The following is a 12736-nucleotide window of genomic DNA, read 5'->3' as shown; positions in this document are numbered from 1 at the left end:
ACCGCACATGAGCAGTGCAGGGAGGGCACACAACACCATATATGAACAGTGCAGGGAGGGCACACAACACCGTATATGAACAGTGCAGGGAGGGCACACAACACCTCACATGAGCAGTGCAGGGAGGGCACACAACACCTCACATGAGCAGTGCAGGGAGGGCACACAACACCATATATGAACAGTGCAGGAAGGGCACACAACACCTCACATGAGCAGTGCAGGGAGGGCACACAACACCTCACATGAGCAGTGCAGGGAGGGCACACAACACCTCACATGAGCAGTGCAGGGAGGGCACACAACACCGTATATGAGCAGTGCAGGGAGGGCACACAACACCGTATATATGAGCAGTGCAGGGAGGGCACACAACACCGTATATATGAGCAGTGCAGGGAGGGCACACAACACCGTATATATGAGCAGTGCAGGGAGGGCACACAACACCGTATATATGAGCAGTGCAGGGAGGGCACACAACACCGTATATATGAGCAGTGCAGGGAGGGCACACAACACCGTATATATGAGCAGTGCAGGGAGGGCACACAACACCGTATATATGAGCAGTGCAGGGAGGGAAGATAACACCGCACATGAACAGTGCAGGGAGGGCACACAACACCGCACATGAGCAGTGCAGGGAGGGCAAACAACACCGTATATATGAGCAGTGCAGGGAGGGCGCACAACACCTCACATGAGCAGTGCAGGGAGGGCACACAACACTGCACATGAGCAGTGCAGGGAGGGCACACAACACCGTATATATGAGCAGTGCAGGGAGGGCACACAACACCTCACATGAGCAGTGCAGGGAGGGCACACAACACTGCACATGAGCAGTGCAGGGAGGGCACACAACACTGTATATGAGCAGTGCAGGGAGGGCACATAACACAGCACATGAACAGTGCAGGGAGGGCGCACAACACCGTATAAGAGCAGTGCAGGGAGGGCACACAACACTGTATATGAGCAGTGCAGGGAGGGCACATAACACCGCACATGAACAGTGCAGGGAGGGCACACAACACCGCACATGAGCAGTGCAGGGAGGGCACACAACACTGTATATGAGCAGTGCAGGGAGGGCACATAACACTGCACATGAACAGTGCAGGGAGGGCACACAACACCGCACATGAGCAGTGCAGGGAGGGCACACAACACTGTATATGAGCAGTGCAGGGAGGGCACACAACACCGCACATGAGCAGTGCAGGGAGGGCACACAACACTGTATATGAGCAGTGCAGGGAGGGCACATAACACTGCACATGAGCAGTGCAGGGAGGGCACACAACACCTCACATGAGCAGTGCAGGGAGGGCACACAACACCTCACATGAGCAGTGCAGGGAGGGCGCACAACACCTCACATGAGCAGTGCAGGGAGGGCACACAACACCGTATATGAACAGTGCAGGGAGGGCACACAACAGAGCAGATAAGCTTAGTTTACTGTGCATTTCCATATTTTATTTTGTGGTATATTGACATATACCGGCCAGATGGTGGACGAAAGACCCTCTTTTGACTTCCGTTTATATAATGGACACTCATGGGCACATTTAGCATTGGGACCAAATCCCAACAAAGGTTTTGTATCTACTCGTAAGATGGGCCCATATTCTTGTTTACACTGAGCTCAATGCTCGAGAAAAATGTCATCAGCCACCCACATGGGAAGCATTTCCTAGAAAAGGTGTCTAATCGTGTGATAGTCATTAAGTTGTGTGTTTAGTGAAATGTCCCTGTGGACTTCTTTATATAAGGGAAGCAGTGTACGTACGGAGGACAGATTTTCTAAATGTACATCTACTATCAGACTAAAAAATGTCTAACTACCTGCCCCCAAACACTCTATACAATATTGAAACCTAGGTTCCAATAGAGGTTCGTAAAGAGCTGAGACGCACTACGTTGTGATGTCTACCTACGTTAAAATAAACCTTGAAGAAGTTGCTAGATACGAGTGAGCACCGGTCTATTTCTTATACTGTATAGCCATTTTGAGATAGATTTTCAAAGTAAGTAAACCGGCCTCATCAGGTCTAAGAGATTCATGTAATCATGTATGCAGTTTGTATAGTGAAATCTAGTGACAGGTCCTCTTTTAGGCCTCGTCCTTGAAGGATTAAGTATGCTATTAGGGTTCTCGTACACAGTACGGCCAAACCAAGCTAAACATATGTGCTTTAACGCTGACTGCTGTGGTGAAGCACCTACATACCATGAGCTTTACTGTACTGGAAACCATCTCAGTCATGTGGCATACTACTGCCCAGTGGCCCCATAGAAACCCAGCCTATTTGTTCTTTGCTAAGGCCTCATTCACACATACGTGTATTTTCACGGACCAAAATACGTCCTGCTGAGTGCACGGCGTCATAGTAACCAATAACGCTGTGTACTGGGCAGGACCGTAGTCCGTGAAAATCCACGTATGTGTGAATGAGGCCTAACCAGGTGTGGATTAAATAGGGTGGGTTCTCATTAGCATAGGAGCAGCGTTTGCGGCAACTCGCCAAATGAATACATGTATTTAGTAGCAGTTTACTCTTTCCACCATGACACAAGTGCAGTAAGACCGAGGTGTGCATCTTCTTTTGCCACGTGGTTCACCTATACTGCTGAAGTAGGATTGTCTTTGTTTAGATAGTCACTGCAGTTTGGACCCGGTGTTGCTGTCAGATCTTGAGCAGATACGGAGCAGCATAGGTTAAGTTCACACATAGCATTCCAGCATTGTGCCACAATTGCACCATTGTTTTGCGGGTTTTATATTTACAGCATTCATTGGGTGGAAACAGATATATATCATTGGTATCACAACCTCTGAAGATGCATGACTGTTAAAGTATGAAAATATTATCTCAAAATAAAATCAACACCGCCAAATTGCTTTTTTTTCTCAATGTTTTGCTTCCAAAAAAAGGAACAAAAAGTGATGAAAAGGTCATGCATACCCTAAAATGGTATCAATAAAAAACTACATATCACCCTGCCAAATAAAAGCAGTCACACAGCTCCGTAGACAGAAATAGAACAATGGGTGGGTGTCAGAATATGGGTATGCAAAGAAATGTATTTACATTTTTTAAAAGCATAAGAAAAACACCATGTCTAGATTTGGTATCACTGTAGAATGAAGGTAGTGTATCATTTTTTTTTACCATTTCTACTTTTATATGGAAAGTGGAGTGATTTTTCATTTTTTTGAGTATTTTGAAAACACTTTTTTTTACTTTTGTAAACAATTTTTAGCCCCCCCCCCTCTCCCCAGGGGAATAGGGGGTTTGATCATGTGATCATTAGATCGCTTATGTACCATAGAGTCTAATAGTTTACCACTGCAGTCTATGGTACATCACTATGTTCCTATCGAGCCCTTTCTTAGGCAGAGCTTAATAGAAACTTTACATTGGGGTCCTACACAAGACTGCAGGCACTATCTTTCAAGGAAACACCTCTGTGAATTGTGACATGAGTGCAGTAACAAAGTGGTGCATCTAAGGATGCAGAACAGTGTACAAAGAAGCTTTAGTGGAGTCGCCTTCATGTCAGAGATCATGTCTGAAATCAACTGTAACACAAATTACAAAGAGCTGGACACATGCAAACTAAAGAGGGAATTTTGTTTAGAATTGGTGCAATATATTGCCCTCTGTGGCAAATTAGGGACAGTGATAACCAGTTATTTAAAGGAGATGCTGTTATTTTGGGTGTTTTGGATGTGCCTGATGTAGTTCGGCCATGCCTCTATTCACAGTGGCCACTAGACTGGGCTCAATTCTTGAGACCTGCACCTATCGGACATGTATGGCATATCCTGTCAATATGCTATTTATGTCCAGATGGGAATACCCCTTTCAAAGTAAGAACAGACGGCCTGGCTGTTGAATGTGACCAAACCCTGTCCTTATGTAGTGGCCAATGGCTCCAACCACCCACCACAATCAAACTCTGTAATACTGCTCCTATGTAGAAGAATATAACTACTATAATACTGTCTCCTATGTACAAAAATATAACTACTATAATACTGCTCCTATGTACAAGAATATAACTACTATAATACTGCTCCTATGTACAAGAATATAACTACTATAATACTGCCTCCTATGTACAAGAATATAACTACTATAATACTGCCTCCTATGTACAAGAATATAACTACTATAATACTGCTCCTATGTACAAGAATATAACTACTATAATACTGCTTCTATGTACAAGAATATAACTACTATAATACTGCTCCTATGTGCAAGAATATAACTGCTATAATACTGCTCCTATGTACAAGAATATAACTACTATAATACTGCCTCCTATGTACAAGAATATAACTACTATAATACTACTTCTATGTACAAGAATATAACTACTATAATACTGCCTCCTATGTACAAGAATATAACTACTATAATACTGCTCCTATGTACAAAAATATAACTACTATAATACTGCTCCTATATACAAGAATATAACTACTATAATACTGCTCCTATATACAAGAATATAACTACTATAATACTGCCCCTATGTACAAGAATATAACTACTATAATACTGCCCCTATGTACAGGAATATAACTACTATAATACTGCCTCCTATGTACAAGAATATAACTACTATAATACTGCCTCCTATGTACAGGAATATAACTACTATAATACTGCTCCTATATACAAGAATATAACTACTATAATACTGCCTCCTATGTACAAGAATATAACTACTATAATGCTGCTCCTATGTACAAAAATATAACTACTATAATACTGCTCCTATGTACAAGAATATAACTACTATAATACTGCTCCTATGTACAAGAATATAACTACTATAATACCGCCTCCTATGTACAAGAATATAACTACTATAATACTGCTCCTATGTACAAGAATATAACTACTATAATACTGCTTCTATGTACAAGAATATAACTACTATAATACTGCTCCTATGTGCAAGAATATAACTGCTATAATACTGCTCCTATGTACAAGAATATAACTACTATAATACTGCCTCCTATGTACAAGAATATAACTACTATAATACTACTTCTATGTACAAGAATATAACTACTATAATACTGCCTCCTATATACAAGAATATAACTACTATAATACTGCTCCTATGTACAAAAATATAACTACTATAATACTGCTCCTATATACAAGAATATAACTACTATAATACTGCTCCTATATACAAGAATATAACTACTATAATACTGCCCCTATGTACAAGAATATAACTACTATAATACTGCCCCTATGTACAGGAATATAACTACTATAATACTGCCTCCTATGTACAAGAATATAACTACTATAATACTGCCTCCTATGTACAGGAATATAACTACTATAATACTGCCCCTATGTAAAAGGATATAACTACTATAATACTGCCCCTATGTACAGGAATATAACTACTATAATACTGCCTCCTATGTACAAGAATATAACTACTATAATACTGCTACTATATACAAGAATATAACTACTATAATACTGCCTCCTATGTACAAGAATATAACTACTATAATGCTGCTCCTATGTACAAAAATATAACTACTATAATGCTGCTCCTATGTACAAGAATATAACTACTATAATACTGCTATGTACAAGAATATAACTACTATAATACTGCTCCTATGTACAAGAATATAACTACTATAATACTGCCTCCTATGTACAAGAATATAACTACTATAATACTGCTCCTATATACAAGAATATAACTACTATAATACTGCCTCCTATGTACAAGAATATAACTACTATAATGCTGCTCCTATGTACAAAAATATAACTACTATAATACTGCTCCTATGTACAAGAATATAACTACTATAATACTGCTCCTATGTACAAGAATATAACTACTATAGGGGGCGGAGCCTAGCCACACAGCTGAATGGCCGCACGAGCTTGAGCTCCTCCAGCATTCCGGCTCACTAACCCTATATAAGCCTATAATTTACTTTATTATGGGGAAACCTGGCAAGGAGAAGATCAGAGGAAGTTCAGAGTCGACCCCACGGCACTCCAAACAGCCAGAGATGGAGAAGTTTCTCCGGAAAACGCCGAGAGCTGCCACACAGAAAGGCGCCAATATGGCGGCGTCTAATGCTCATGACTCCGACGCAGGAGAACTCTCTGATGCGGGCAGCGGCTCTGATATTTCAGATAGAAGGCCCAGAGATCCGCCTCTATCGGAGCGGACCCTTCGCCGGGTTCTTGAATCGGCCCTTACGCCTCTCAAACAAGATCTGGCGGACATCAAAGACGACATAAAACATCTAGGCCAGAGAGTGGTCACATTAGAAGGCACGCAAGAAGCCATTTTGACCTATGAAGGCAAAGCATCAGAGGTGCTAGCATCTCACAAGGCCCTATTGAACGATGCCTTCTTGAAACTGGAAGACCAGGAGAACCGGAGTCGCCGGCGCAACATACGCATCCGCGGCCTACCTGAATCTATTGCGACGGAGGCCTTGCCGACAGTGGCGCGTGAGTTATTTTCCATGATGCTTGAACCGGAAAGAGCAGAGGGAATAGTGGTGGAGCGCATACACAGGGCGCTGCGCCCTAGGCCCAAACCTCAAGAACCGCCACGTGACGTGATTTGCGGCCTACTAAGTTTTGTAGATACCGCGGCACTGTTGAAAAGGCAAAGAGAAATGGAGGTACTAGAATATGAGAATACGCCGATTCAGATGTTCCAGGATCTAGCGCCATCTACCCTGGCTAAGCGGCGCTTATTTAAGCCCTTACTGGAAGTCCTCAGGAAGACGTCGACCCCGTTCAGATGGCTATATCCCTTTGGGCTGGCGATCTCCAGGAATGGAAAGCTGCTTACAGTTCGCTCTCCCGCAGACCTAGAGTCAGTTTGGAGGTCCCTGGATGTCCCTCCGGTGGAGATCCCCTCGTGGCTACCAGCCGATCAAGATGGCCCCCTGCCTATCCCGCCACGTGTGTCCTCCTGGCAGACGGCATCTGCAAACAAGTCAGATCGTTTGAGTCGCAGCAGGATGGACGGAGCCCTTACCTGAGCTCAAACCAAGGTGACATTGGTACTATTTGTCTGCTAACATGGACTGCCAATATTAGGTCCTACCTCATTTTTCTACTATAAGAGATGACTGTCTCCCGGCCCCTCGGCATAGTGTTTTATGCGGAAGGTAGTGGCCTGTTCACGATTGTTCTGTTTTTGAGCCAATTTTTTACTTTTTTACTTTTGGCTTAGAGTTATGTATGAGACGTCAGACCTTAACCGGGACACTCTTCTGCTGTTTTGGAACTCTGCCTCCATGAAGGCAACTTTTTCTTTCCCTATTTGCAGGGTAATGTCCGGATAGATTCCGGTGCTGGAAGTATTTTTTGTTGTTGGTCTCCCCTTTTTGTTGTAGACCAAAAGGTGCTTTACCTGCCCCCTCGCCAATCCAACCCTGTCTTGGATGGTGATAGGTAGGCACCTACTTTTCTCTAGATGAATATTTCATCTGAGCTGGTTTTATACCAGCCTGACATGTTGTTGGTTATCTTTCTCATTTTATATTATTTTATTTTATTCTATTTTACTTGTTCCCCTTTCCCCTCCTTTCCTCATCCTGCTCATATATGCTATGCTCTCTCAGATATTTCCATGGATAATATGTGCTTTTTCTCCTTAGTATATATATTGTCATGTCCTCAATTGTAGTCGCCTCTCTAAACGCACACGGGCTGAACGAGCCATGCAAAAGGTCTCAAACCATCTCTCTCCTTCTGAGGGATAAAGTCTCGGTAGCCTTCCTGCAAGAGACACATTTTAGGACAAATAAAATCCCTAATCTTCCTCCCAGGAAGTTTGCTCAGTGGTTTCATAGTACACATGAATCCGCCAGTAGAGGTGTCAGTGTAGCTATACACAAAAACCTTCCCTTCAAGCATACCGCTACTTCAGCGGATCCTGAGGGCAGGTATATTTTTGTAAAGGGGGTAGTTGGTGACTCTCCAGTTACATTTGCCAATTTATATGCGCCTAATAGAGGCCAAGTACCATGGCTCGTTCAGACCCTCGCTTTATTGTCATCTTTTTCTGATGGACTGTTAGTTTTGGGAGGCGACTTCAATGTCGCTCTAGAACCGGCAGTGGACACGTCAGTGGGGAGACCGTCTGTGTCCTATAAGCTTTTGAAAAGGCTTAAAACTTCCCTGAGAAAACTGAGGGTCCTTGATGTTTGGCGTACTATAAACCCCAATGGCCGAGACTACACATTTTATTCACATGCCAAGATGTCATTCCATAGATTAGATTATTTGTTCTTGTCTGACTCACATATTCGTAATGTCTCTGGAGCCCGGATTGGTAGTATTACGTTATCCGATCATGCCCCTGTTATCATTAACTTCTCCCTGTCCGGACCACAGAGAAAAGAACGCCTATGGCGTTTGAACGACACCTTGATTTTGGACCCCACCCACGCGTGCAAAATCAAGGCCTCGCTTTCCGAATTTTTTGCGCTAAATGATACACCAGATTCCCCGCCTTCTCCTTCCATACTATGGGAATCCCATAAGGTAGTTATAAGGGGGGAACTAATTGCACTAGGGGCCTATGTAAAAAAGCAAAGAACGCAGGCATTAGACGCTTTGCTAGCGAAGATTGCTCGCCTTGAATCCTCTCACAAGGAATCACAGGCTAAGCGCACCCTGACCGAACTAACTGAAGCCAGAGTACACTTAAAAAACCTATTAAATATAACCTCTGCAAAGCTGATCCTACGCTCACGATTTAAAGCCTATGCACATGGGGATAGAGGAAACAGACTGATGTCGGCGATTGCCAAGAAGCAGTTCTCTGACTCCTTTGTTTCCTCTATTAAGGACCCCAAAGGTAAAATACATAAATCTACCCCGGATATAGCTAAGGCATTCTGTGCTTTTTATGAGACCCTATACAATCTACCCCCCCCCCAGATGGTGCATCTGTTAGTGATCTCTCAGAAGCTACTGATAAATTCCTACAGAATTTAGATCTCCCTTCTATAGCCCCGGCCAAGGCATCTCAATTGACTAGACCTGTCACTGATCTAGAGATTCACAAAGTACTCATGTCCATCCCCTCGGGCAAAAGCCCAGGACCAGATGGGTTCCCCATCACTTATTATAAATCCTTCAAAGATATTCTAATTCCCCGCTTCAGGAACCTGTGCAATCATCTTCTCACTGGTGGCTCCCTTGCCCCCCATTCCTTATTGGCACACATTACTGTCCTACATAAGGAGAATAAGGATCCGACATGCTGCAGCAACTATAGGCCGATCTCTCTACTAAACTGTGATGTGAAGTGGTGGGCGAAGATCTTGGCCACTAGGCTTCAGGATGTGCTGCCTGACATCGTCCATGGGGAACAGGTGGGTTTTGTCCATGGCAGACAGGGGTCAGAAAATACAATAAGGCTTCTTCATCTTGTAAATTGGGCTAAAAGATCATCTAAGCCCTTGGTGCTAGTAAGTACGGACGCGGAAAAGGCCTTCGACAGGGTCAGTTGGCATTATATGTCGCGGACCCTGTTGAGATTTGGCCTACCTGACCAATTTATTACTGCCATTTATACGTTATACTCGACCCCCTCTGCCATGGTCAAAGTTAATGGAACACTGTCACCACCATTTCACATCACTAACGGGACAAGGCAGGGATGCCCTTTATCTCCTGCACTATTCATCTTAGTGATGGAGACCCTTTTATGTAGAATAAGAATGGACCCAGAGATAAAGGGCTTACAAATAGGATCTTGTACACACGTTGCTGCGGCATTCGCGGATGACCTTTTAATCATGACCTCAAACCCCAGGGAAGCCTTGCCCAGATTGCTGTTCATATTTGAAGATTTTGGGTTTATATCGAATTTTAAAATTAACTATGGGAAATCCATGGCTCTCAATATCTCTTGTCCACAAGCAGTGATTAATGATCTTAAACGTGCTACTCCATTCACTTGGGCCTCCAGAGACATTGTGTATTTAGGTACTCATGTTTCGGCTAATGTCCAAGATCTGGCTTCCCTTAACTACCTGCCGCTCCTTCAAACGGTCCGGACACATCTTCAAAACCTGAAACTCCCATTTGTCTCTTGGGTAGGACGAAAAAATTACATCAAGACCTTTATCCTTCCCAAATTTCTGTATTTGCTACAATCCCTCCCTATTTGGCTTCCAAATTCATATTTTACTGAAATACGTAGGGTATTCACACGCTTTCTTTGGAATGGCAAGTCACCACGTATTGCTTACTCTGTCCTCACAAGGGATAGAAGGTTCGGAGGCTTTGGGATGCCAGATGTGAAGCTTTATTATACTGCTGTACAACTAGGCAGATGCGTAACTATTATGTCTCACCAATCTAGCTCTCTTTGCTCCCGTCTTGAAAATGCACTATTGTCTAACCAAGAATTACTTACTTTATGGGGTATTAGGCCTATCTCTGCTAATCACTGTTATACGTCCCCGGTTTGGAAAGGCATGTTGGTGGAATGGTCCAAAATGGTTCAGTCCCGTATCTTTAATTTCCCTAACACTGGTATGCCGCTTAGACTACTACAAAGCCACATCCATCCAACGGTGTTAAACCCCTCCGGGATTTGGTCTAAGCTCGCTGATATTCCTCTGCGGGATGTCCTTCTCCCGGATGGCTGTTTAAAATGGGATTCAGTAATGGACCTCCCTGAGGTCAAAACAGCACCCTTTTTCCACCTAGCAAATTTCCAAAGAGATACCAAATTGTGTATCGGACCATTTTCTGATAGTAGTTCGCCCTCCTGGCTTGAAAAGAAGGTCTTGGCAACAAAACCCCCCCTTAGGCCATTATCTCAGATGTATAAAGAAATGCTTTCCTCCCTGCCCCCGGAGCTTCGTTTTGTGGCCTCATGGGAACGGGAGCTCTCCATATCCCTTACAGAGCCAGAGAAAGCGTTCATATTAGCTCATTCACACGGCTTTAATCGTTGTGTGAGGATTCAGGAGAATTCCTTTAAACTCCTGTGTAGATGGTACAAAACACCTGAATTCTTGCATAAATTGAACCCAGAAATTTCTGAAAAATGTTGGAGATGTGGCCTGGACACTGGCTCCTTGTCACATATTTGGTGGCTCTGCCAAAAGATTCAACCGTTCTGGACCTTAATTGAGGATTTAGTTAATCAAATATGCAATACTAAGATATCACTGGATGCTAAGCTTATCTTGCTATGGTGTCCGAACAAATCCCTCACACCCACCAAACATGACCTTCCAACGATGCTGCTCACAGCAGCTAAATTACTTATCCCCTTCTTGTGGAAGAATGACTCCCCACCTACTCTCCTTATGTGGACTGATAAAGTAGACCAGATCTACCGTTTTGAGGAGCTAGCGCACTGGGAAAATAACTCACGCTCTCGCTTCCTAAAATTGTGGTCTCCATGGAAAGCCTATAGAAACTTTACATAATAGAGCAGAAATTTATCACCTCCTTGTTTCCCTCCCCTCCTTCCCTTCCTGATCTCCCCCTCCCCCTTCCTTTTCTTGGATATCACTCTAGGGTCAATGATAATAACTGTTTTGTATTGCTTACACTTGACATGTATGCTGGATACTATTTGGTACCATATTGTCATCAATGTAATGTCTTGTGTGGGTCACGGCCCTGAATTTTTCTTTCAATAAAAAGAAATATGGTTAAGAATATAACTACTATAATACTGCCTCCTATGTACAAGAATATAACTACTATAATACTGCTCCTATATACAAGAATATAACTACTATAATACTGCCTCCTATGTACAAGAATATAACTACTATAATACTGCTCCTATGTACAAAAATATAACTACTATAATACTGCTCCTATATACAAGAATATAACTACTATAATACTGCTCCTATATACAAGAATATAACTACTATAATACTGCCCCTATGTACAAGAATATAACTACTATAATACTGCCCCTATGTACAGGAATATAACTACTATAATACTGCTCCTACATACAAGAATATAACTACTATAATACCGCTCCTATGTACAAGAATATAACTACTATAATACTGCTCCTATGTACAGGAATATAACTACTATAATACTGCCTCCTATGTACAAGAATATAACTACTATAATACTGCTCCTATGTACAAGAATATAACTACTATAATACTGCCTCCTATGTACAGGAATATAACTACTATAATACTGCCTCCTATGTACAAGAATATAACTACTATAATACTGCTCCTATATACAAGAATATAACTACTATAATACTGCCTCCTATGTACAAGAATATAACTACTATAATGCTGCTCCTATGTACAAAAATATAACTACTATAATGCTGCTCCTATGTACAAGAATATAACTACTATAATACTGCTCCTATGTACAAGAATATAACTACTATAATACTGCTCCTATGTACAAGAATATAACTACTATAATACCGCCTCCTATGTACAAGAATATAACTACTATAATACTGCCTCCTATGTACAAGAATATAACTACTATAATACTGCCCCTATGTACAGGAATATAACTACTATAATACTGCTCCTATGTACAAGAATATAACTACTATAATACTGCTCCTATGTACAGGAATATAACTACTATAATACTGCCTCCTATGTACAAGAATATAACTACTATAATACTGCCCCTATGTACAGGAATATAACTAC

The sequence above is a fragment of the Bufo bufo genome, chromosome 11, assembly GCF_905171765.1.
Source record: "Bufo bufo chromosome 11, aBufBuf1.1, whole genome shotgun sequence".
NCBI classification, from domain to species: domain Eukaryota; kingdom Metazoa; phylum Chordata; class Amphibia; order Anura; family Bufonidae; genus Bufo; species Bufo bufo.
This window is presented reverse-complemented; position numbering follows the sequence as displayed.